The following is a 25,655-nucleotide window of genomic DNA, read 5'->3' as shown; positions in this document are numbered from 1 at the left end:
GATTATCATACATTAAGCAGGCGGAGTCCAGGGCATGACAACTGTCATTGGGTTCCCCTACTCTTCACACTAGCTAATTGGGGTTGAAGAGTTTTCTTCCGGTTTTCTTTTTTTTTCTTTTCCATTAAGCTGAGTCATTCCTTTACACTAGCGAGAACACTGAATTTTCTATGTAAAACATGGGGGAGGGGCCACCATCATTGAAGATCAAACCGGTTTCTACTTTCCAGCTAAGGCCTATCATTGTAGCGGTAGTAAATTTTACGCTTGGCATTTGGATAAGGAACAAAGGAAAGTTTGGGGGCATTTCAAAATGATGAAAAAAAGCAGGCTTTTGAAATGCAAAAATATAAATTCTTTTCAAGGAAACAAATTATACAGTAGTGCATAAGAAAATAAAAAAGGCGGAGGGAAGGGCTGAGGTATTAGGAGCATAAAGGAAAACGTTCAATAGATAAAGATTCAGAGCGGTGACTGTCGGGTGCCGTAACCCTCAGATAGAGCCACCCATACAGCCATCAAGGACGAGAGGAAAAAGCCATCTGGCTTCATTGCTCTGACAAAAGTGTACCGGTGTGGCAGAAAGGGTGGGCATGGGGTTGGCAATAGCTCCTCCTTTACACTCAATCCAGATGATTCCACTGCTCACCGCAGAAAAAGTCCCAGTAGGAGACCCAGGATGTGTGATTTTTGACAGATCTATGGTAAGAAGGAACTAGAAGGCAGAGGCAGAGGGGCTGATGCATTATTTACAGCTAAAACTTGAACAGGGCCTACTGCAGGGGTTGGCTCAAAGACTTTCGCCTGTACGGCTGTAGAATAGAGACAGGCATCTTTGAATTCTCCCGATCACTTTTTTTTCCTGCCGGGGAACCCTGCCAGGGCCGGAGCAGCATGCCAGCCTCTCTAACTGTGCTGCCATCTGCCTAGCCCCTTTCACCTTTCCCCCTGGCCTAGAAGAGAGAAACTCCTCCACAGAAAACCACCTAGCCCCCGTAAGGTCAACATTTGTGAGGCTGGCCATCAGGGGCCTCACATGGGTGGTGACAGGTTTGGCGAGCGTTCAGAGGGCAAGACATGCCTACATCCACAGGTGCAAGAACATGCATGCACACCCCCTGGACTCCTGGTGGGTAGGGAGGAGGGACTTGAGGAGTCTGATCCGAAAGGAACAAAGGGTGCTGCCTGTGCAGTGTGCAGTGAGCTGGAGAATGACAGTTAAAAGAACCGGAAGCAAAGTGTGGAAACCCACAGCAAACGCCACCAGAGAGCATATGCATCGGACTTCACAGCTTCCTCCTGTTTCCAGCTTACATTTGCTCCATATGCTGCTCTACACAGCTTTCTGGGGCCATAATGGGTTTTATTCCGTAGTTTTTATACTAACATGAATGACTCACATCTGCTCCAGTACCCAATTTGTTCCCTAATGTCTTTGCCTGTGAGGAGAGAGCGGCTTATGCAGAGCTTACCAGTGACAGCAGTGGCATGAAGAGTCCAAATCCAGGGGGGAGGAAGGTTAGAGGCGCGGATGTGTGAGCTGAGGGGCTCTTTGCAAGAACCTCACGGTACACGGGGGCAAATTGGAGCCCAGAGAAATGAGCTGGCTAAAGAATTGTGGCCACGAGGTACATCTATTTGGGCTAAATGAGAATCCTAATTCAGAGTAGACTTTTTTCCCCTCTCCTTCAATTCCTGCCAAAACCTTTTGCTCAGAGCTTTTCCTCCCCATGTTGACTGTGATGAAAGAACTGTAGTTTGGGTTAGTCACCAATGACACCCCTGTGGATCAACAGAGCACGGCTATTTAAGCTGGGGTACATGCCTGTGTATTTGTGTGTGGATGTGCACATGTATGCAGAGGCCACAGGGTAATAACCTTGGATGTTATTCACAGGTGTCACCCATCTTGTGTTTTTAAGGCAAGGTCTCTCAATGGCCTGGAACTTAGCAAGTGGACTAGCTAGCAGGCTAGTGAACCCTAGGGACTGATCTCTCTCTGCCGCCTCAGCTCTGGGTTTGAGAGTACAGTTTCTTCTCTCTCTCTCTCTCTCTCTCTCTCTCTCTCTCTCTCTCTCTCTCTCTCTCTCTCTCTCTCTCTCCTTCCTTCCTCTTCCCTCCCTCCCTCCCTCCCTCCCTCCCTCCCTCCCCCTTCCTAGTGAGTTCTGCCAATGGGACTCAGAACCTTGTGCTCACAAAGCAACCTCTTTACAGACTGAGCTGTTGCCACATCCCCTAACCTGGTCATTAAACAGCTTTAAATATCTGTCCTAGCTTGGTGGTCTCTAGACACGTTGGATCTCAGGAGAGATCTACAGTGCGGGGACTTGGGAGATTCATCTGCCTTCCAGAAGTTTGTAGACTCACTTGTAATCATGTAATCTATCCCAATTGTAATGGCACTTACTGACCTGACCAGCCTGTCCTTTGGTTGGGTCAGGTGATGGCACTTAGCAAAATTGGATTCTTTAGAACTCTTTCAAGGCCCACGGACTTCTCCATGTGAGAGGAGGACAAAATAATGATTTAAGAGCTTCAGAAGACAATTTCCAGCCTCCCCAGTATTACAGGCCTCTTAGTATGGAGTCGTCTCACCCTGGGGTCTTGGTTTCTCCGTACCGACGCCTAACAGTCTGAATGAGGTACCTCAGCAGCAGGCCTTGTGGGGCTGCACCATCTCAAGAGCTTGGCGGTGGTGTGTAACTGCCTGCCATCTGTTATTCAGAAGCAGCATAGCGAGCAATGGACTCGGTGCTGCAGCGCCTGCCCGCCCGCCCGCCCGCCCGCCTGCCTGCCCGCCCGCCCGCCTGCCTGCCTGCCTGCCTGCCTGCCTGGAGCAACTCCACAGCTTGTTTGGGGATGGGGGTGGGGGTCCCCTGCAGAGCCGACACAGAACACTTTGTAGGCCCAGGACCAGGGGCTTAGGGTGAGGCTCCTGGGAAAGATCCCGGGAGTTCAGAAAGCTGCAGGAGTGGGTGCCTTTGCCACTTCCCAACCCTCCCATCAGCTGTTTACCCTGAAGCATCAACTGGGAAGCAGACCCAACCTTTCAGAGGCTAGGAGTCTAACAAAGACGGAAGTGGGGGACATCAGCAGTCAGCGGGAGTCTGTGCCGCACTCAGCAAACTCAGCTGAGTCTGGCGATGGGCTGGCAAGCTTTTTTCTGGCTGTTTGATCGCCACAGCTGTTTCCAATCCCAAATCTCTTACCTCCAGCCCCTTACCTCCGGGACTCTCCAGGGCCTGCCTTAAGGCTCAAAGACAAGGTGCCCCATCCTGGAGGCTTCGTGTGGGTCCCTCTGTTTCTGAGCATGTGTCTTGAGGGCTCCACAGCATCGGAGGAGGAATTCTGCAGAGCTGATGGACACCTTTCTTACTGGCAGGTGTGGGCGCTGCCCGGGTACCAAGCTCTAGCTCTGTGAGTGAAGATGTAGCTGTACCGCCCCGCCATTCTCACCTGAAGAAACTTGGAGCCAGCCTCCCTCTAAAACGGCGTGGTCACTGCTTCCCAGAAAAATGCCACTGAACTCTCCGGGAAGGCGGATAGATGCCTGGCACTCGGTGTTCCCATCCCTTTTAAGATGAGGAATCTAACAGGGAAGGCATAGGATGCAGTTGTGACTTGCACTGTTGGTGTAGGCAGGCTAGGTTAGGAACCATTCCCTGGTCTAAAATTCCAGCCTAACAAGGCCTGTGTGGAAACTGGGCTCAGAATTTTCCCAGTCTCTAAATCCAAGTGACTTGAATCTGTAACTGGAGGGCATGTTCCCTAAAAACAGCTGGGAAAGGGATTTTGAAAGATACTCCTGTGTACCCAGTGCTCGCACTCCGATGGCCACTTTCCTGTGGTTGCCATAACTTTAGGCCCCCTCTCCAACAAGCCCCAACACTTTACAAGAAGAGAAAACTCCTCAGGGAGACAATTTTGCCTTAATTTTTAAAAGGACATCTTCCAGGTTAAATTTAGACCGGCTCAGTTTTCCATTAAGCTGAGAAAGTTGCCAGGCACCTGCTCAAAGGCAAAGAAATGCCCCGGGGAGATGGCTGAACTTGACCTTGGCCCCGAATGGCCAAGCAAGTGAGCCTGGACTGGAGGCCGCATCTGGGTCAGCCCCGCTACATCCCAGTGTTGGCTGGGGAGGGGACCCTGATGTGAGCACCGCGTGCAGTGCCCCGCAGCGAAGGGGAACTCCTCCGGGGCTGTGCCTCACCTGGCCCGGGCTGGACAGGTCCTTAGGTATCAGCTTGCAGCGGGTGTAGCCTGCATTCCCGTAACCGGTTCCCGCCCCATCCCGCCCCGCACCGCACGGCCCCAGCCCGGGATGGTCCGAGAGCTGCATCCAAGGTCCCTCAACCACACGGTGCTCCTCGGTCGGCGGGAGGCGGTAGCGCCCCCTCTCAGAGTCGGGTTCGCTCCCGCCCGCTCTCCCTCGGAGTCAGTCTGTCTGTCGGGCCCGCCCTCCCTCCGCGCTCCCTCCGCGCTCCCTCCTCCTCGTGCTCCTCCGGGGGTGCCGGGCAGAGCCTCGGATTCCACCTTCCCGGCTGCTCCAGGCAGTTTCCCTCGCGGCGGCCGCGGGCAAAGGCAGCCGCGGCGCGCAGCAGCTTCTCGGCGGCCACCGCGGCTCTCCGGCTGGAGCGGGCGCCCGACTGAGCTGCCCCTCGCTCCTTCCCAGCCGGGTCTCTAGTCTCCGGTGCCCCTCGTCTCTCGGTCCCCGGCTGTGGTTTCTCTCCGAAGCGGGCGGGGCAGGATCCCACCACCCAACATCGGGATCCCGGGAGCAGCGTTTCTCTTAGAGCCAGGCGCTCGGTGACTCGTGCCCCGCCGCCCCTGACCGCCGGGGGGGTGCCCCAGGGACGCGTCGCCGCCGAGAGGAGCTGGCAGGGGGGACCATGCGGCGCCTGACTCGCCGCCTGGCGCTGCCCATCTTCGGGGTGTTCTGGATCACCGTGCTGCTGTTCTTCTGGGTCACCAAGAGGAAGTTGTCGGTGCCGCTGGGACCCGAAGTGCAGACCCCCCAAGGTATGCCGTTTGGTGGCGCGCAGGGCACGGGGCACTGGCCGGTGGGAGGGCGCGCGGTCTACGCGCGGGGTTTGAGGGTTCCAAAGCATGAGGGGTCTGTGTGCTGGGAGCAGGTGAGCAGGTAACAGGCGCGGGATGCGGGCATGGGGAAGTGCTTAAGGGATTTAAGAAGCTCCGGGAGTCTCCAGATCCTTGGCGTGTGTAAGTGGCAGTGGGTCTGGGTGGTGGGCGCGCGCTCGTGGACAGAAAGGAGCTCCCAACTTAAGTAGCAGTCCGGTGGCCGAGGGGGCGCTGCGGACCAGCCACCCTGGGACTGGCGGTCGGTGGCTGCCGCTGGCGGGTCACTGGAGGTTGGCTGGGTGGTAAATGCCCGTCACCCATGAGAAGTCTGGTGGATGCGCGGACCTCCTTCCCCCGCTGCCAGGCCCCGAAGGAGGAGGCAAATGACCCACCGGGGTGCGCTGTGCACGTGAGCTACACTAGCGAGCTCCCTGGAGCCTCCCCAGCAGGTGCCTTCCCTGCCCACTCGGCCTGGCCTGGTGGCGCCTGGCTCAGTAACCTGTTCTCAGCCCGTTTAGCTGCCTTGGAAGTTGAATGCGTTCCGAACATCACGAAGGATCCCGTAGGAGGGGAGTTGGGGAAATGGGAATCCAAGTGGCTTTTCTAACTCTTGTCCTGCAGAGCAGCCCAGAGGAGCAGAAGGTTCCCCCTACAGGTTCACTCTTGAGATTCTGAGCCCTTGTCCTTTCCCACAGCCTTGAAGAGTGGCGACAGAACACGGCCTCTGGGGCATTTGTTGGCATCTAAATAACCTTTATGAGCCCAGGGCAGTCTGTAGGAGTGGGAGAAGGCCTTGGAGGGGAGTTTGTGGTTCAAAAGAGGAAGGTTGATGAACACCACTGTACCGAGTATAGTAGGGAGGGCCTACTGTGTGCTGAATGCATAGTAGGTGCATTCTTCACAAGTAGTTCTTGAATTTTGTTCTTATTTCATAGACAGGGACTTGCCTTACTTAAATCATTTTCGATTTGAACTCAAGTGTCTACATTCAGAATTTTCCCACTTGGATCCTATAAACTCTTCTTTTAACCAAGTTCACTGGCACTCATATTTTGGAATCTTGCCCATGTTAGTTGATCAAAACAAGCAGTTAGTTAGCACCCATATATCCTGGCTATTCGTGAGGTGCCATGGAGTACAGAGGTTCAGGGTTTGCTCCTAGGTGGAGGATGGTTTTGCTCATCTGCAGTACAGGACACCCAGGATTGGCAGCCAGGTGGGTTCACTGCACTGGGTGTCATGATAACCTGGGCTCTCTGGAGGAGGACTCAACAGCTGGGTCTCGAAGGATGGACCAGCGGTCAGTAGGCAGAGGGCATCCCAGGTATGGAATAAGTCATTTGCAGAAACAAGACAGCCTGAAGTCTGGGGGAGGGGGGCTGAGACAGGGACAGCTTGTATGGTTCTGGTCAGGGAGGACTACAGACCTTGGGAGTCTAGGGAAGGGGCTAAGCAGGGAAGGGGCGCCATTGATTGGCGTGTCCATCAGGCAGCCTTTGTAGCTCAGGATCTGTTTTCTCACTGACCATGGATCTGCAGGGTTTTTTCTTCTTTTCCCTGGGTGGTTCTGCTCTGTGTGATGCAGTTAATGATGCCTGCAGGGACATGAACTTTCTCTGCTTTGTGCTGAATCTCATTACCTTAAGCTGACTTATTCTTAGTTTTGCCCCAGGGATCTGGGACAAGAGCTCACTCTCCTTTGGGGGGTGCTCTTGGTCTTTACTCCTACCACCTTTTGTCCTGGTCTGTGCTCAGCACACACCTGGTGACAGCAGGCAGCTGGGTGCCAGGCACTGTGTTAGTTTTGGGTGCTGTTTGATAGGTCTGTCCCTACCTTTGGGTGTGCGCATGCGTAGGGGGGAGTGTTACGCTCTGGGGGAGTCCCTTGCTAATATAGAATCATAAGTGATGTGTGGTCTCATATCAGGTGTCTTCCAACAAGCCTGTTCTTTGCCTGAACATTTACCCACTCCTCATTTTGATATCCTTCTAAAAGTCTCAATTATTCCTTAGGTCTCCCAATCTGACACATTTTATCATTAAGTGTATCCTTCCCCTTTTTTGGTTAGTGTTCTTCTACAACCCATTTTCACTTTTATGTGTGTCTACATCTATGTCTTGTGTATATGTTTATGGATGAACATTCCTCTGGATCTTAGTGTATGTGCCTTAATTAGGCTATGCTTGCTGTGATGAGACGTCATAACCAAAAGCTAATTGAGGAGGAAAGTGTTCACATCAAAGGCGGTCAGGGCAGGAACTCAAACGGCAGGATCGGATGCAGAGGCCATGAAGGAGTCCTGCTTACTGCCTTGCTCCTCATGATTTGCTCAGCCTGCTCTCTTACAGAACCCAGGACCAGCAGCCCAGGGATGGCTCCACCCACAGTGGACTCCCCCATGCATCACTAATTAAGAAAACGCCCTTTGGTAGGTCTTGCTACAGCGCCATCTTCTGGAGGCATTGTCTCAGCTGAGGTTCCCTCCCCTCAGAGGACATTCGTTTGTATCAAGTTGACATAAAACTATCCTCTCACAGTGTGTGTCTCAGGAAAGATGAGACCAGAACAGCTTTATGTCCCATGGTTGATAGAAATTTTGTCTAAAGGAACACAGTATTCTCCCCCAACTTGACTACATGTTAGAATCGCCTGAAGAACTTGACTGGCATAGAGATTCTTGGGCTTATTATAGAGATTATGAGTCTGTTGATTCTGGAGAAGGTCCTAGAATTAATACTTCTGCAAATGTGTCCCATGACTGCAAAGCAGTGCTTGAGAAATAGATGAAGAATGCTAAGTCTGTTGTTTTGCTGCTTTGTGTGAACATGGCCAAATGAGTTGCCTTCTTCATGAGTGTGATCACAATTAAGTCAGTGTGAACCTTTGCCCACAGGAAGCAGTCATCCCTAATGCAGTGCTTTTCCAACTCACAGACTCCATTTCCCATGTTAGCTCATTTAATCTTCCAGAAGCCAACAAGGGAGATAACAACTTTTTTTTTTGCAGATGAGATTAAAAGATGGTATTTAGGAGGAGATAAAAAGGCTTTTCAAGGACAGCATCAGGACAAGAATAGGTTGAGGAATGTTTTAGGGAATGCTCATCTCCTGTTTCTTACTTGATGTTAAATTAGACAGATAGCCTAAGTCTCCACTGAGGTGATTCCCCCAGGCTGGAGGTGTGTACAGTGTGAGCTGCTCATCTACTTTCTAGAGCTTCTCTACCTGTTGAGAGTTTCCAGGTGTGTGTGTATGTGTGTGTGTGTGTAAGCATGTTAGTGTGTGTGTGCAAGCATGTGTGGGCATCTGTATGTCTGTGCAAGCAGGTTTGGGTGTGTGTGTAAGCATGTGTGTGCAAGCATGTTTGTGTGTCTGTAAACAGGTATGTGTGTGTTTACATGTGTGTGCAAGCATGTTTGGGTCCTCACTTTCCACGTTGTTTGAGCTGGGGTTTCCTTTGCTGTTTTTCTGCTGCATAAGCCAGGCTAGCTGGGGTGAGAGGGCCAGGGCTTTCTTCTGTCTCTGCTTCTCTTCTTGCTGTAGGAGTCCTGGGATTTCAGGCTTGGGTTGTCTGTTGTGGCCTGCTTTTACAGGGGTTTTAGGAATTTGAACTTGGGTCCTCATGCTTTCAGGGCACTTGCTTTACCATCAAGCCGAATCCTTTAGCCTGAGGTTGTTTTCTGGACAGTAAGAAAACAGTTGGCACATTTGTCTACCATGGGGTGAAAACTCAGGTTTTGAATGAGTGCAGTACAAAAGGCATTTGTAGGAAACAATTATGCAGTTATGGGGGAAGCCTTTGCCTGGATATTCAGAGGCCTGTGGGAGACTTCCCTCTTGCTGAGGTTTCTCTCCAGTGCAGAGATGGGATGAGGTTGCTCCTCTTTATCGTAAAGCTCTGGTCCACACCCCTGAAGCAAAAGACAAGTTAACAAGAGGAAAGCAAAACAAATTCAATTGATCGTAGCTTTACATGCTGCAGAAGCCTTCAGATTGGAGACCCAAAGACCTGGCGTGTACTGTCAAAGACATCCAGATCTGGTGGAGAATAGGTAGCTATAGAGGACATAGCACTGGAATTCCAATGTAGATTCCAATGCAGGTAAAGGAGCAGAGAAGCAACAAAGACTGTTTAGATCCTTTAAACCTATCCGAGCAGTGTTCTTTCCTCCTGGGTATGGGTAGGACCCTTTATGGAATGAAGGGCTTAGAACTACTATCTGACAAGGTGGGTCAGAGAATTCCTTTATTACCATCACTAACACACAGAGTGTGTTAGATTAATCTTTTGAGGTTTTATGGTTTGCTTTGGCTAAAGAGGAGTCCTAGTGTTATGTGCTCACCCAAGGGAAGAGAGATTTCAGGTTCTTGGCCTTGCCCTTGGCAGAGAACTGGGGCCAGGGAACAGGAGGAAATGAGACCTTACTTCTAAAACCGTCACTTGGGTCTCCAAAAGCTCCAATACCAGCATGGTGGTGGGAGTCAGCTTATTTCTAAAGTGAGAGCAGTGGGCTCCTTCCTGTGTGTCTTCAGAGAAGTTGAGAGTGCAGCTATGGGAGAGGGCTTCTGGGCTGGAGACTCTGTGTGGTCAAGGCTTTCAGGTCCTCGCTGTCTCCTCACTGTGTCACAAAATGTCCCCATCCTCCTAGTGATGATGTCTTCACAGCAGGCCTGATATAACCCCCTGCTCAGTGCGTCACAGTCTGAGCGATGTGGACAAGGACAAGATGTCCTGCAGGCCTGGTTAAATAAAGCAGTTGGATCTTTTTCTTAGTTCCATGAAAGGGGTGGTTCTAGGAGCTGGGCTGATAACTCACTGAAGTGCCTGCCTGCTCGCTGCTCAAGTACGAGGATGTCTGTGCCCTACACCCACATAGCAGGGCAGGCTCGGTAGTGTACTCGTAATCCCAGCTCTGCAGGGGCGGGGGCAGGATTCCTAACCCAATCAGCAAGTTCTCAGCCAGTGAAAGACCTTGTCTCAAAGAACAAAGTTGGGGTTGGAGAGATGGCTCTGATGGTGAAGTGCATGAGGACCTGGGTTTGCCTCATCAGCATTTACCTAAAAAGATAAAAGGCCTGCTGTGGAGCATGCATCCAGAATCCCAGATGTCAGGAGGCGGAGATGGGCCAACCCTCGGTGCTCACTGTTCAGGTAGTCTAGCCAAGCTGTGAGCTCAGGCTCCAGCAACGGAGCCTGTCTCAAGAGCTAAGGTGGAGAGTGACTGTGGAAGATACCTGGCGTCTACCTTTGACATCCACATGTGTGCACATACATGTGCACATGTGTACACTCTCACATAAACATGTACGTAACACACACACACATGCACAAACATACACACCCTCTTATAAAAACAAGGTGGGTAGCTTCTTCGAGGTGACATCTGAGGTTGGTCTAGGGCTCTACACTCATGCACACATACATGCACACACTCATGCATACACACATACATGCACACACTCATGCATACACACATACATGCACACACTCATGCATACACACATTCACGTGCTCACACTCATGCATATACACAAGCACGTGCACACACGTGCACAGATAAGAAAGGCTGGCTCTGCTAACAGCTCAAGTAAAGATTTCTAAACTTGACTTTTCCATGTTGATGTGATTTTAATGCTGGCTCTCTACCCCAAATTATTCATCAAATCTTTAATTTCTAATTGGAAGCCATGTGACAAGTTTGATGTTTTATTCAAACTGTATTTTCATGATAAATACCATATCACTTAAAAAGACCCGAAAAAGGCGTGTTCATTTCTCTTCTGTCATTTGTTTGCCATTTGGAAAAGTATATAATAACTGACAGATTTTTTTAAAGAGCAAAGTTTTTTTTGTCTCTTATTTCCAAGAAACTAAATTTAGTCTAAAGGCTTAGTAAGAGCAAGAGTTTCAGGCTGGAGGGTAATTTTTGAGGGAGGTATTTGCATACCCCGAAGCACCTTAACCATACAGTACTGTTGTTTTATTTCCCATTCAGTAGTTAATTTCTCCAATAAAAAAAAGAGTTGTGAATTTTACAGAAGACCACTATTAATCTAGTGACGGTAAGTATGGGCGCATTGGATTCTGTCCAGGGAATTCTGGCTGTGGTGTCACCAGAGGCGGTCTATTGTCAGATGCGAGTCTGCCCTCCTATCCGCTGTGCCAGCTTCCCTTCTGAGGCCATCTTCCTTCGAGCCGGGTGTCCACCAGGGTGCCATCTGCAGGTAGCCTGCTTCCCGTGGCAGGCTTGCACACATGCCATGTAGGAGGCTGGAATCTTAGGAAATGACTTGCTTTTACTTTCTAGAGGAAGCTTTTTAACTTTTTAAGAATGTATTTCATGTATTTAAAAGTTTGCCTCCTGTGCTATCACCTTTGTGAGAAATTTGCCCTGGCTCATTTTCGGCCCACTCTGAGTGGATCCCTGACCCAGAGACTTTTGCAAAGCCCATTTGTTTGGTCCTCAAAACCGGGTTTGACTCCCTTTTGCTTTCCTGGGTCTCTTTACCCCAGCTCCAGGTAGGAAGCCCTGTCTCAGGACCCAGGAGTCTGGGCACTAGGGATGTCTCTGAGTTACCCTGGGGAGGATGGCATTTTTCAAAACAAAGACCAATAGTTCAATTTCACCCTCCCTTCCCTGGAAGCACAGACTTATACCTGCTCAAGTCAGGGAATTCACGGGTAGTGGGGTGGGGGTGGGGGGTGCAAAGCAGGCCGGAAGTCAATGGAGTGCCTCTCTGTGTGTTCAGAAGGTGAGCTTCTTCAGGGCTGCCTGTCCCTCCAAAACACTCAGCTGCTCACTTCTGTTCCTCAGAGGTCATTTGTAAACCAAGTTGGGGCAGAAGAAGCCGCTGTCTGCCAATGCCTAAAGCTCAGGAGTCTGCCAACCTGCTCTCCTTGCTACAGCCCACCATCCCAAACTTCCAAGAGTCTCACCCTTCATCAGGCTCCCAGGAACCAGTTTTGTAGAGACACGTTTTGTGTGCCTTTGTTTGATTTCCAGCGTTTGCAGTTTTGTCACTCATCCAAAGTGTCGCCAATTCCCTGATGTGTTTTTGGAAAATAATCTGAATTTGAAAGCAGGGATGGTTTCTCAGCTCTGCTCTTAGAGGGAGAGCATGAACCCTGCCATGGCTTCTGCACACCTACTCCAGAGACCCAGAATGAGTCTGGCCATCTGTTTGGGGAAGTGAGTCTGATGTGTCCTGTGCCCTCTGCCGCTGGCAGCTGGTTCTTCCCACGCCTGAGCTATCCTGAACTAGGTGTGAGTTTCCCCTTCTGCAGCCCCAGGAACTTCATGAGAGTCAGGTGATAAATTCTGGCTCACCTTAGAGACCCCCCCCCCCCCGTTGTGCCAAAATTAGGTATGGCTTTACTTATGCCCAGGGCAGCCTGGCACTGCCTCTGGTAGTGCCAGGACTAACTCAGCTCACTGGCTCACCCGCCTCGGCTGTGAACTGGGAACAGTACACCACAGCAAAGACGATGCCCTGTCATTCCACCTGCAATGAGAGTTAATTAAGGTTAGTTTTGAGTAACTCTGAAGGGAAACCCTATGGCTATACATAGTGTGTGTGTGTGTGTGTGTGTGTGTGAAGGCCAGAGGTGGACATCAGTCATCAGTGTGTCTTTCTTAATTGCTCTCCATCTTTCTTTTGGAAACTGGATCCAGCAAGACTAGCAGACCAGCAAGCCCCAGGGAGCTTTCTGTTTCTCCCTCCCCAGCGCTGTGATTACAAGAGCATGCAGCAGTGCCTCTGCTTTTCGCTTGGGTCCTAGGGGTCCAAACTTGGGTCCTCATGCTTGTGAGGCGAGCATTTATTCCCCAGCTTCCATTACTTATCTTTTATTTACTTTACCAAATTGCTAGGCTAACCAAAAAAATAAATCAGTCTCTGAGTCTTCAGATGTTGAACTGATTAAGAAAGAACCCTTGGGGTAATAAGGAACCCGTGTTCCCTCTCCCCCTCCCCCATTCTCTCTCTCTCTCTCTCTCTCTCTCTCTCTCTCTCTCTCTCTCTCTCTCTTACACACACACACACACATACACACTGCCACACACATTCGCTCACTTACATAGATGTGCGCACATGCTAGTGCCCTGGGGAGTTCTGTAGGAGCTCCTGAAATTTGCTGGCTCTAGTATTTCCGAATAAGCGGCCCGAAATGACCTAGGGTAGCTGGCTTTGCATCTGGCAGTAGCCTCTGCTGTCACAGGACCTAATGAGCTCTAGGAAGCTGCTGGGGAGGGACAGAGAGGAGATGGTAACTATGAGAAATGTTGCTGCTACCCTGGGTGCCCTCTTCCCGTGCTCCATCACATCCTTTTGCACCCCCCCCCCCGCCCCCGAAATGCTAGTCATTTTCTAAGGTGGAGAGCCCGGGGTAGTGATCTGCACGGATGCTTCATTTGATCCTTACAGCACTGAGAGAGAAGTCTGGAGAACAGTGGCCGCCCTGGGTCCCGTGCTCTGCAAGAGCCGTCTACTTCCCCACAGGCTCCAAGGTCAGGGACAGCCTGCCACTGTGGTTCTTGGAGCCACGAGACCACTCTGCGCTCAGAGGCGGTTCTTTCTGAAGGAAGGGGGTCCAGCTTTGGGCCACTTTGAGCCATTCAGCCTTCAGTCAGCAGGAGCGCTTATCTCCGGAAATGAGAGAAGTCTGATCCCCAGCTTCCTCTACAATGCTGATTTCAAGTTCAAAGCCTTTTCGGCGTGCCATTTCCTGGAGACACGATCTGCCACTTAAAAAATAATAATTAAACTCTCCTCGAGTCTCCAGCCTTCCTCACTATAAGCCCTTCAGCGATCTTCCAGGGAAACTCAGGCAAACAGAGCATGCGCGCATGTTCCTGGCAGTGGCCTTGAAGATCCCTGGAAGAGTGCAGCTGGTCTCCACAGCCGGCTTGCTCAGGATCCCGCTGGTCACGCCCACTTTGTATCTTACTCAAGGACAGGTGGGAATGGGGAACATCTACAGGAGAGATTGGGGCGTCCCATCTCGACCACTTCCCTCCATAGGTCGTCTCTGCCCTCAATGGAGATGTGGAAGTTAAAACAATTGCCCCTTTGGTTGTCAGGGCTGAAGATTTAAGTAGCAGCTCTTAACTCCCTTGACGACATTCTATCCGTTCCTGATCTCTCTCTGCTCCCCAGCCACAGAGAGACTGGCCCAATCAATATTTATGTGCCCATCACTTGCAGCTGCAATGTGTAGGCAATAATGGCTGCCAGATTCCTTGATGGCCATTGAAATATTCACGGTGCCTGTATTGGAGGCCCATTGTTTCCCCGGGATCTAGGGAAGAGCAGACCATGTGATGCAAGGATTAATTAAGCCTCTCAGATAATTGGCTATTAATAGATGGCCAATTGATGACTGCCAGCTGGGTGCTGAGTTGACTAATGTCCTTATGGTGGGCAGGTGGTTGACTTCAGAAGAGAAACAGGCTGGAAGACCTGACTAATTAACGACAGAATCAAGAAAAGACGGCCAAGAGGAGCTCCTCTGCCCCCCCCCCTTCCTGTGATATCTTACAGTTTACAAAGCATTGATCTGCACGGATGCCTCATTTGATCCTTACAGCACCCCTGTGAGAGGGATCTTACTCCTATCCTCTGTTTCTGAGGGAGGAGAAATGGGAGGTTATACAGGGAGGGGACTTGGGCAAGCTTGTCTAGCTGCTCCTATAATGGACACGCTCAACATCTGGTTCGATTCTTTTCCCAGGGAAAAATGAAATATGTGCTGTCTGCGTGTGTCAGTTACGTGTGTATTCTTGTTTATCAGCATAGCTTTTCTACCTACAGAAGGGACCTGGCACACTAACTAAGGGAATGCAACGTTTGTCCCTGGGGGAGCTGTGGAGGGTCCAGAGGCCACCCTGCCCGTGATGTGGGAGGATACAGAACCGAAACTGCAGACTTTGTGTGCGATGTGGAGCGAGTGTGTCCTGCACAGTAACCTCCGATCCAAACTTAGATAGTTGCGTTGGCCTCATTTGGGGACCCCGTGCTTGCTCCCCCATCCACTGCCCCTCCATGCCTGCACTGTCTGCCCGTGGGAAACAAGTCTCTGCTGCCCTCCCTAAAGTTGCCTTGCCGCGGAAGTCAGCAGGGCCGCAGAATCAAGACAGACTGCCTACCCTTGCTTTGACCCCTTTCTTGATGAACACAGCCATTGAAACAATCCCCCTTCTAAGGGGGAAAAATGTAATTTGAGAGAACTGAACGCAACCTGTTTGCAAGGCCAGGCAGGTGCAGATAGATGACTCCACGGGACATCTAGCATCCCCTTAGCTCCTGCCTTCTCTGCTGCAGGGGACCCTACTTTGTGTCTGTTTATACAAATTAGACCACAAAGGTTAGTCTGGAAGGTGAGCTGATGACTACTTCATCTGGCCTGGCAGATGGACGGCTGGTTCCCTACCTACTCCAGGCTGCCTTGGAAGCATGGGTCATGCATATCAGTCCCTAAGCCCTGCAAAGCATAAGGGAAAGCCACTTACTCTCTTCTTGGCATTCTGTCTATGCGTCAGGTGAACTATCAAAAGACTCAGGGTGAAAGCCACTTACTCTCTTCTTGGCATTCTGTCTATGCGTCAGGTGAACTATCAAAAGACTCAGGGTGGTGCTTTTGCTCCAGTCCTAATGACAAGGTCAAGTGGGTGCTCTGCTCCAAGATCCAAAACTGAAACATGACCTTCTCACTCTCATGCATTTCTGTCTCCTCAGCATGGCAGCATTTAAGGGTGTTGTATTTTTAAAAGATCTACACAGAGTGTGAATAGATTGTCTTGAACTTTCTCCCTCTACTCAGACACCCTAATGGCTTGGTAGATGTTTGTTCAGTTCTCTGAAAATCTCCCTGCTGCGCTTCAGACTGGGATAATGGTTTCTGTTGTGCTTCCTCTGAAAGCTGCTTGTCATGGTCTGCTACAGTTGAACATGTGTGTGTACCTATGACCCTGCAATCTCAAACGTGGTCTAATAAGCCCAACACAAATGCACATGCACAACTTGCCATATACCCAAACTATAGTAGGCATACTTCTTTTTTCTTTTTTTTGTTTTTTTTTTTTTGGTTTTTCCAGACAGGGTTTCTCTGTGGCTTTGGAGGCTGTCCTGGAACTAGCTCTTGTAGACCAGGCTGGCCTCGAACTCACAGAGTCCACCTGCCTCTGCCTCCCAAGTGCTGGGATTAAAGGCATGTGCCACCAACGCCCGGCTTATTTTTTCTTTTACAGGTTATATGCAGTTGTTAAACTCTGTAGTTGTAGTATGAAGTCTGATATGTAAATGAGTGGGTGTGGCTGTATTCCAATAAAACTGCAATTAAAATTTCATGTATTTTTCATGTCTAATTTCTTCTGTTGGTAACATTTTCAGATATTTATGAATGTAAAAAAATCCATTCTGTGCATAGGGCAGCCTAAACCAGGTGACAGGTCACATTGGACCTGCACACCCACTGGGATTCTACTTGTTTGAGAATACCAAAGCTAGTCTCTCATGTTCAACATTAGTGTCATGGTTGACCCATGGTGAGGTTCATGGCTAGAAGGGGGTTGGAGCACTTTGGGAGGATCTGGGGACATTCAGGTTTCTGACCTGAGGGGTTGTTCCAGGGCATAGTCTACCTTATGAAAATTTACTGGATTCATATTCCTTTCCTTTTGTTTCTTCTGCTTCTGCAGAAGGTTCAAAAGGAAAAGCATCTGAACTGAGCATGGCTGGAGTGTGACTTCAGGTCTTAACGTCTCGTTTAGGGGGCAGAACCCAGCAGCAGTCTCACTTCTTTTTATAGCCACTGTTCTCTGATCTCAGAATAAGGCAGCCTTTGGAGAAAGGTGTTGGCTGGACTTTGTGGTTTCCTAAATTCTGCTCCCTTTTGTAGAGAGAGATATTTAACAAGTGGTGTGGGCGATTCCTAGTCAGTAGAAGTGTGTGCTGAGTGTCCACCTATTTGCTGCTGGATCAGAAGAGTAAAGGGTTCCTAGGGGAGAACAGGGGTGGCAGAGGACATCTAGGATACTGAGCACTGTGAGTAGGGCTTTGGCGGGTGCAGGTGTCCTATAGTACAGCCAGCCCAAAACGCACCTGTGCTTATAGGTAAAGGGTAAGGGCTCATTTAAAGGACGTGCAATTGTACAGCACAGTACGCCATATAGAAGATGGGGCTCTTTTCTGCTTTTGAGACAATAGGCAGGGAAGCAAGTTGATGATCTGGTTACTGTTGGATGCTCTCTGGGTTACCCCTCTGTTGTGTAAGACCCGTGGGCATCATTACTTTTGTTTTTCAGAAGAGCATCCAGTCATCCGAAGCAGTATAGGCCTGTACTCTTAGCCCTTGGGAGGCTGAGGCAAGGGGATTGCTGTGACTTCAAGACCTACATAGTATCTGTTACTGACCCACTCAAGGTCAGGCTCCTACAAGCAAGCAGAGAACAGAAATACCAAACCAGACTCCTCCAGAGTTCCCTCCCCTTTCTGTTGAGCCTTCTTTCTGCTTCACCACGCTGACCCCAGACTTCCCTCTCTCCAGGCACACCTATTCTGACCTCCTGAAAGTGAGAATTTAGGAGTGGCAGGCAGTCTCAAGCCCGCACTTACCCTATATCCCAGATTTCCACATGTCTTGATAAGACCATAAACTTTTGAGCAAGATAGTATTGTATCAGAAGCTATCTCTTCCAGGATGAGTTATTTTAGGGCAATATTTGAGGCAAAAACTTTACAGTGGTTTTAGAAAGAAATATGTTGGGTTTTCCTACCACTCCTCTGCGGAGCTCCGAGAGTGTTTCTGCTCCCAGGCTTAACCTTTCAAAAAGCAAGTCTCTGAAGTCTCGCATCCTCGAGCTTGCTAAGGTGCTTCAAAAGCATCTCAGGATTGATTACAGGGGGAACGGCGAGGAATTAGTCAACAGATGCTCAAGATACAAAGGCTGCAGTCAATGGCTTAAAAAACTCCCAGCATCACCCCTCAGAGAGGAATCGTCCTATATCTAGCATAATAACACCAATTATTTGGTTGTTTGTGCTGAGAAGTTGAAAGCTATCGTGTGCCGGGGAAAATACTCAGCATGGAGCAGTAATTATAGATCAGCTGACAATAGAAGACGCAGTGGTTTGACTGCTAATTAGATTATTAGCACTCAAAACAAATACCTGCTATTAACCATAAATGAACTGTGTTTATGAGATCCTCTCCTTCTTTCTATACTTACTTCTTTTTATAGTGTGCTATTTCCTTTCTCCTACCTATGCCCCGACTCCCCAGTTCCCTGGCATATGAAGCATATTTTGCTTGTTGAGCCTCCATTAAAGCATTGTGTGTGTGTGTGTGTGTGTGTGTGTGTGTGTGTGTGTTGCCTTCAGGTTCAAAGGGGGTCTGAGGGCTGGAATGTGTTGTCACATGTCAGGGCCCTTGATGGAATGCAATAGGTCATCTTAGGGAAGAAATCAGTGTCACTTTGAGGCAAGGTACAGGGCTTACCATGGGTACAAAGTGTTTGTGAAGAGGGATGTCTTAGGATTTCTATTGCTGTGAAGAGACACCATGATCATGACAACTCTAATAAAGGAGAACATTTAATGCGGTGGCTCACAGTTCAGAGGTTGAGCCCATTATCATCATGGTGGTGCATGGTGGCATGCAGGCAGACATGTTTCGTGACGAGGTAGCTGAGAGTTCTACATCTTGCACAGGCAACAGGAAGTGGTCTGAGATACTGGATATGGCTTGAACATATATGAGACCTCAAAGCCCACCTTCACAATGGCACACTTCTTCCAACAAGGCCATGCCTTCTAATAGTGCCATTCCCTTTGGGGGACAATTTCTTTTAAACCACCACAGAAGAGGAATTAGAGAATGTTTTTTTCCTTCTGAAATCCTGCTGGGGTTAATTGCCAATGAAATGATCTAGCTGCTTCTTACTTATTTTTTATTTTTTTGTGGAGCTTGCTATTTTGGACTCAAGGAAGACTCAGAGGGCATCTGGGTTTTTCTATATTCCCCTACCCATCCCTACCAAATAGGACATCTCCCTATGAGCAGGTGGACTTCTGTGCTCCCAGATATGTGAGATGCTCTTTCCTCCTACCCTGAGTGATTCTTCATACTATAGGCAGGGTGGTCTGGAGGGGTCCTTGGGGACACTTTAGGATGTGTGGTGAGAGATATTGGATCTAGAAGTCAGTGAAGGCTCCAACTATGCCCTCAATGGTACATTTGACTTTCAGGAGTCCTGCATGATGTATGTAAATGGAGACTCATTGGGGACCTCTATTGTTCTCCAGGAGTCCGTGTAGAAGGGTAATGTCTCTAGGGTCTCGAGAGGGTTCATGACTGCTTTCTAGAAGTGCTAGGAGCTTTGTCTCTGTCAAGTCATTTATTCTTTACAACCATAGTATGAGGTGAGCAGGTTGAGAGGCAGCTGTAGACCCCAGGGCATTCATTCATATCAATTGCTTAGCTGCTACTTTTCCAGACAAAATAGTATCTAAGGCAAATGATATGTTAGCTACCTTTATCTTATTAACACAGGGCTTGGGGTTACTAAAAGCCCAATATTTTACCCAAGGTAACAGAACTTATTAATGGGCAAACCAAGACAGACCATATGATGCCAGAGTCCAGGATGTGGTACCATGGGCAACTGGTGAATGAGAATGATGAGTTTTTGTTAAAGGCTTTCCTCTTTGTGCCCCTACTTCACACATGATGCAGGCTTTCACACACAGCAGTGACCCAGAGCAACCATGGACAAATTGGTACAGGAAACTTAACTATCCCAATAAAACTTTATTGACAATAAAGTTTGAATTTTATATCATGTTCATCATGAAATGCTTTCCCCCCTGTGGTATCTCTACCAACTTCAAAAATGTAGTAACTATCTTGATACACAGAACAGACAAAAACGATGGGGGAACTAGGACTGGATTGCTTTTAAGACTGACCCTAAGAGAGCATAGAGCCCATTTCTGGCCTCCATTCTTATTAAATGAAGTCTAACTAGGGGCTTCTCACTCAGCCTGTTTTCTCTCCTGAACTTAGCTTTTCCTCTCCCCATATACTTGCCACTAGTGCTATGCTTCTGAGATAGCAGACACTTTGGGGACAAATGGATGTCAGAAAATGTTTCTTCAAAAATCACTAAAATGATTTTAAAAGGCTGCCCCAAATCCTTCCTCTCCTAATACGAGGGCCTGTGGAATAACAGGCTCCTATTTTAGTGAAGCAGCTTTAAGGATGAGATTAAACTTCAACCAGAGTTTTCTGAGCTAACAGAAAAGTGGTGTGATCAGGAGAGAAAGTCAACCTTGCAGAACAACCCTTGAGTAAATTCAAAAGCGACTGTCACCACTTTTATCCCCATGAAGCCCTGAGAAGACTCGCAACATTCCCCTGGCCTCACATTCCAATTTTACCTTATTAGAGGGAAAATATTTCTCAGTCTTTTATCGTATGCTGCTGTCTTCCCCAAGGACACAAGTCTATTTTCCCAGTATCACAGCAAGGTACCCCATATCCAAAAGGGAGACCAAGTTCTAGTACAGATGTGGCCAAGGCTAGCATTGTACTATAATGGCAAAGACAAAGAGTTTCAGCAGAGAATATACAGCTCATAAAGCTCTGTGTGTGTGTGTGTGTGTGTGTGTGTGTGTGTGTGTTTTTTTTTTTCTGTCTGATTTTGCTAGCCCTAAGTTAGGCCTTTACTTCTAAACATCCAATTCATGGGTTCATGGGTGCAGGTCACCTGCGAGTTTGTGGGAATACAGAATTGCTGACCACTCTAGACCTACTGACTCAAAATCTGCCTTATAATAAGATCCCTAGGTGATGTGTCCTCAAAGAAAGCTCGAGAAACCCCGTACCAGCTGACATTCTTTAGTTCTCAAACCCAAACTTCACCTTCTGGGTTCTTAATTCTTTCTGTGAATGTAGGATGTGGCAGAAGATAGATGATGGGATATTTCTTGGCTTCTTTGCTCTAGGTTCAGGAACACCACCTCCTAGGAAGCCAGGAGGCTTCAGAGCGTTGTCATCGCTGAGCTTAGGGAACTGAGCGGAGTGAGTGGGGACAGTCATATGAGAAGAAACACAGATGCATGGTCCCCACAATCTTACCACTCCCCCCTACATCATGCTTAATGTAACTGAAAGGACATGGTCAATTAGGACAGAACCTCATCTATGGTATCTTGCTGTAGGATAGAGAGAGTTCTTCAGGAGTTAGGAGGAGGTGGTGTGGGCACAGGCACGGGCAAGGTGGGTCCTCTAGAGGTGGTGAGACTCAGTGAACATATCCAGAGCTCAGTTGGAAACCAAGAATGAGTCAAGCCATTGCTTATTTTTGTTCTGAAAGGAGAGTATGTTGGGAAGTAAACAGATTTCCCCAGTTGGAAACATTATACATTCCTCACTGGGGACTTTGTTTAATAAGATGTTTGGGTTTATGAGTTTTTTCAACTCAGAGTATGCCGACTGTGACTAAGGGATGCCTCTGTGAAAGTTGAACTTGGCAGTACCTGGCTCTTTTAACCTTTGGCCGAAAGGAGAGCCACTGCGAATATCTCATAATCTCAGCAAAGTTGATTCAGGCTTTTCTGGACTATTTATTCTCATCTTTAATTCACTTAGCTACTCTTAGATGCCCACTGGGGAAGTCATATTAACTGTTCAGAATCTTTCCTGAGGAAGTCTCAGCAGAGGTCATGACTGAAAGTCACTCTGAGCTGTCATGTTCTGGGAGGGGTGTGCTGAGCATTGGGATTCAGGGAACCTGAGTGAGTACATGTGGAAACATTCTAGCTGGTGTCTTTGAGTACTAGAAAATTGTTTCTTATATATATGCACTAGCTCAAATGCTGATGGATCTACTGCTCTTAATGGGATATGTGGCCGATGCTCTATCTCTCTCCAAATCCTGTCTTAGGAGACTGGACCAGGAAAGGGCCTGATGTAAGAGAGATGGAAGGACACTCATCATGAAGCACCAAGTTCAAGAGTAGGATTCAAAATTGTGCCTGTAGAAGGACCCTGTTTTTTAAACAAGATATGTATTGATGAAGTTCTTAGGACAAGAGTATGGATGAGTTCTATATGTGGGGTACTGTCCATTCTGTTTTTTCTCATTGCAGCTTATTTATCTACTTGTCCCATGATTTCACCCATTAGTCTTTCTCAAAGTAGCAACCCAGACACATCAGCTTCTATGCCTTTACTTTATCTGTGTTTTATAACCAGCGTATACATTGTAGACTTGCTTTGGTCATAATTATGAGAGTGTGAAATTATGCTGCTCTATATGCTTCTTTGCATCTTTCTCTCTGCTTAACTATATACGTTAGACTTTCTCTTTCAGTTGGTCCCTTATTTCTAGTGACTGTACAATACTGTGCTCCATTGAAGTGGCTTATGTTATTCAACCATTTCCATGTCATGGCCATCCGCGTTGGCTCCCATCTCTCGTCACTAAAGACAGAGCTGCAGCACACATCTCTACACACATGTTTTTACACCCTGGGCTCTTTGCTTCTCTGGGACACATTTTGTGAAGTGGAAATGCTGAGTTAAAAGAAGTTTGTGCCTTTTATATTAATAGGCTTTAAAGACTGATGTATGAAACCCTAAACAATCTATATGCCCCTCAGAGAATTATGAGGGAACTCTTTCCTTAGCATTTCTTTGATATAAATATTAAATTTTCCTGTCTAAAGGGCAAATTCCTGTCAAGGGGACCCAGTTGCAATTTTATGTTTTAAGTGTGTACTAGAGAGGTTGAGTATGTCCTCAGATGTTTATTGCTCAACAAATCCTAGCTTCTCCTTGGGTACACAAGATGGCCTTCCCATTCTTTATTGCGTTAGTTTATAACCATGTAACTAACTTCTCTGCCAGTAGAATGGATGAGAAAGATGAGTTCAAGACCATGCCCTGAGACAATCTTTCACATAAAGAGTATATTCTTGTCTTTCTGCCAGATTAATACAAATAGCAATATTGTAGGAATGGCAGGGCCAAGTGACTGAGGGATCATTGGTCATAACTAGTGGAGAAGACTTTCCATGTTGATCAAGGCTGCTGTGTAGACAAGAACTTCTCCTGTCTAAAATCCTGGGATCTATCTGCGCATGTGCTGTTGTATATGGTAACTTGTCTTTCATTGTTTCCAAGTTTCAACTTGGGTGATATTCATTTAGCTGGTAAATCTACCGTTTTCTTTGGGTATTTAAATATTATTTGTCTTGCACCCATCTTTCTCTAGTAAGGCTTTGTTGTACGGTATTGTTCATAATTCTAACTATAGCTTTTTACCCTTTTAGAAGGTTCTTGTAAGGAGTTTACCATCCTAAAGATATTTGGAAAGGACTGGGCTCTGCTCCTTCCCCTAGAAAACTTTGAGTCATTCCATTGTTGAGACCATTTAACATTTCTAGAACTAAATGTCAAGTCTTTCTTTCCAGAATGCCTCCTTTGTCCCCCAAGTGTTCCCATTAGTCATTTATATTTCCTCCTTCCACTTACTACCTGTCTAGACTCAACTGCTCAAATCGGAAAGCACCCCACACCACTGTTGAGTAGTTTCATCTCACCCACCTTGAGAGTTCTGTTGGAATTCTGTTTTGGCATGGAAGGGTTTTCAGTAGTGTCCTTAGTTGGTGTTAAGTGGGTACTATATCACCTGAACCCTTCTTGTGTTTCTGTAACTGTTCTACAAATTGGGCAGGTGGATGGCATCTGGCTTGGGTAGCTGGCAGTTGGTGGCTATTTTTTCATTGTCTCCTGGATCCAAGCCTTGCAGATGGCAGGGATGGTCCACATCTGATTACTGTGCTGACTTTCTGTTTGCTCTGTAGGGTGTGTGTGAAAATTTCCTCTCTTCTTTGGATGCTGGATGTGCACCTCAGTGCATATCTTTTCCCGTTCCTCATCCTCTTCGTGAGGCTACTGTTGTCCTCAAGTCAGGTCTCTAGAGTCTTTTTGCCCCTGATTTTTGTCTCTTTGTATTTTTGCTCTTCTGCTTTTTTTCCTGCTTGATCTTTGAAGCCACTAATTTCGGTCTCTACAGCAACCACCCCTTTCAGCAACTCATCTGCTGAGCTTTTGAGTTAAAAATTATGATTTTTTTTCATTCCAGAAAATCTTTCTCATGCTGTAATTGAATATCATTAAGTGCCGTTGTTATTTTTTATTTGAATTGCCCTCTGTCTCCTCTGGCAGCTTGATTTCATCAGTGGCTTCCCCTTTTGAGTGTTTTGAGCATTCATCTCTCTGGCTTCTGGTGCCCTCTCTGAGAATTTTCCTTTTGTGCATATGCTGAGGCTTAACGCCAACTGTTGGCTACCTTCAGGTGAGATCCCCAGAGAGTAGAGATGTCATTGTGACCCTACCTCCTGGACCTTAGGAGCAGACTACCAGTTTCCCTTAGCCACCAGAAAGAACTTAGTTTTCCTAACTGTGGGCTAGAGAAAAGTTAGCTTGCCTATTAGCTTTCCAGCCCTTCTTCTTGGTACTGGGACAGGGTAGTCCCTCTAATGTTATGTCAACTCAAGCTGCCTTCCTCCCAGGAGCCATCCATCCTGGTGAGGCTCTCCCCTGGATCCAGGAATGTCTATTCCCATGGTCTATTGTCTGCTGCTTTTCTCTAGGCTTTCTTTCCATCAGCAGCATTATTCTTCCTCCAGCCCTACAGAAACGGGGTTTCTTACAGTCTCACATTATCCTTGCGTGTCTTCTCATCTGCTGCCAGGCTCCATAGAGCAGCCCTGAAGGGATGGGGAACAAACAAAGGCAACTCCAGTTGTCCTTATGGACACCTTGAAGATACCATTGCCAGACTTGCCTCACTGATCTCATTGATTTCTGAAGTTTCAACAGAATTTTCAGACACTTCCAGGCAAATATTCATCTTCTCTCCCTCCCTCCCTCCCTTCCTCTCTCCCTCTCTTGCTCCCTCCCTTCTTTCTTTCTCTCACCCTCCCTTCCTTCTTTCCTTCTCCCCCACATATTTTTTTCAAGACAGGGTTTCTCTATGAGGCCCTGGTTGTCCTGGAACTAAGAGATCCGCTTGCCTCTGCCTCCCAAGAGCTGGGATTAAAGGCGTGCGCCACCACCACCACCCAGCTCAAATATTCTTTTTAATGTTTAGGTTTCTTGGTAAAGTGATTAAAATGCAGTAAGAAAATGCAGAGGTAGAACTTTTGCAGTTATTTTAGATACTGCCAGATTCTAAGAGAGGAATTTGTTGGGTTTAGTTTTGAAAATTTTTTTTTGTTCTCTGGGAAGTGTCTGTTATAGATTTTTTTTATTTCAAACTGTGTATTTCAATATCACTGGGTAGGGATGGCTTATCTAGACTAAGATTATATTTTTCTGTGGTCATTTAGATGACTTCCAGGTTTCATGTATCATTAACTACCAGTTGCAAGTAATGGCGAAATGGTATGGTGGGGTAGAGGGTTTGATGACATCTAAGAATCACAGCCAAGAATTTGGGGATGGCAAGAAGGAGAAGGTCTGACCTGAAATCAGGGATTGACAAAATATTAACATATTGGTGTGGGCC

At 47.8% G+C, this 25,655-nt stretch overlaps 1 protein-coding gene and 1 long non-coding RNA gene across 2 annotated transcripts in view; one reads left to right on the top strand and one right to left on the bottom strand.

Moving 5' to 3' along the window:
• The first annotated feature begins 4,895 nt into the window (after positions 1-4,895).
• The window catches only part of Galnt14 (polypeptide N-acetylgalactosaminyltransferase 14), a 227,044-nt gene continuing 206,284 nt past the window's right edge, over positions 4,896-25,655 (top strand). The window contains exon 1 of the mRNA XM_005073577.4: positions 4,896-5,019. The gene's annotated coding sequence lies outside the window, so the exon portion shown is untranslated. The remainder of the gene's footprint in view (positions 5,020-25,655) is intronic.
• LOC110341535 lies at positions 11,860-13,357 on the bottom strand. Its single transcript, XR_002383505.2, has 3 exons — positions 13,157-13,357; positions 12,522-12,582; positions 11,860-12,147 (listed from the first exon to the last, which is right to left on the bottom strand). It is a non-coding gene; the product is annotated as an uncharacterized LOC110341535 (long non-coding RNA).

The sequence above is a fragment of the Mesocricetus auratus genome, unplaced genomic scaffold (genome assembly GCF_017639785.1).
Source record: "Mesocricetus auratus isolate SY011 unplaced genomic scaffold, BCM_Maur_2.0 Super-Scaffold_100024, whole genome shotgun sequence".
Classification (NCBI taxonomy): domain Eukaryota; kingdom Metazoa; phylum Chordata; class Mammalia; order Rodentia; family Cricetidae; genus Mesocricetus; species Mesocricetus auratus.
Note: the sequence above shows the minus strand (reverse complement) of the source record. Positions and strands in the feature narration are given on the sequence as shown.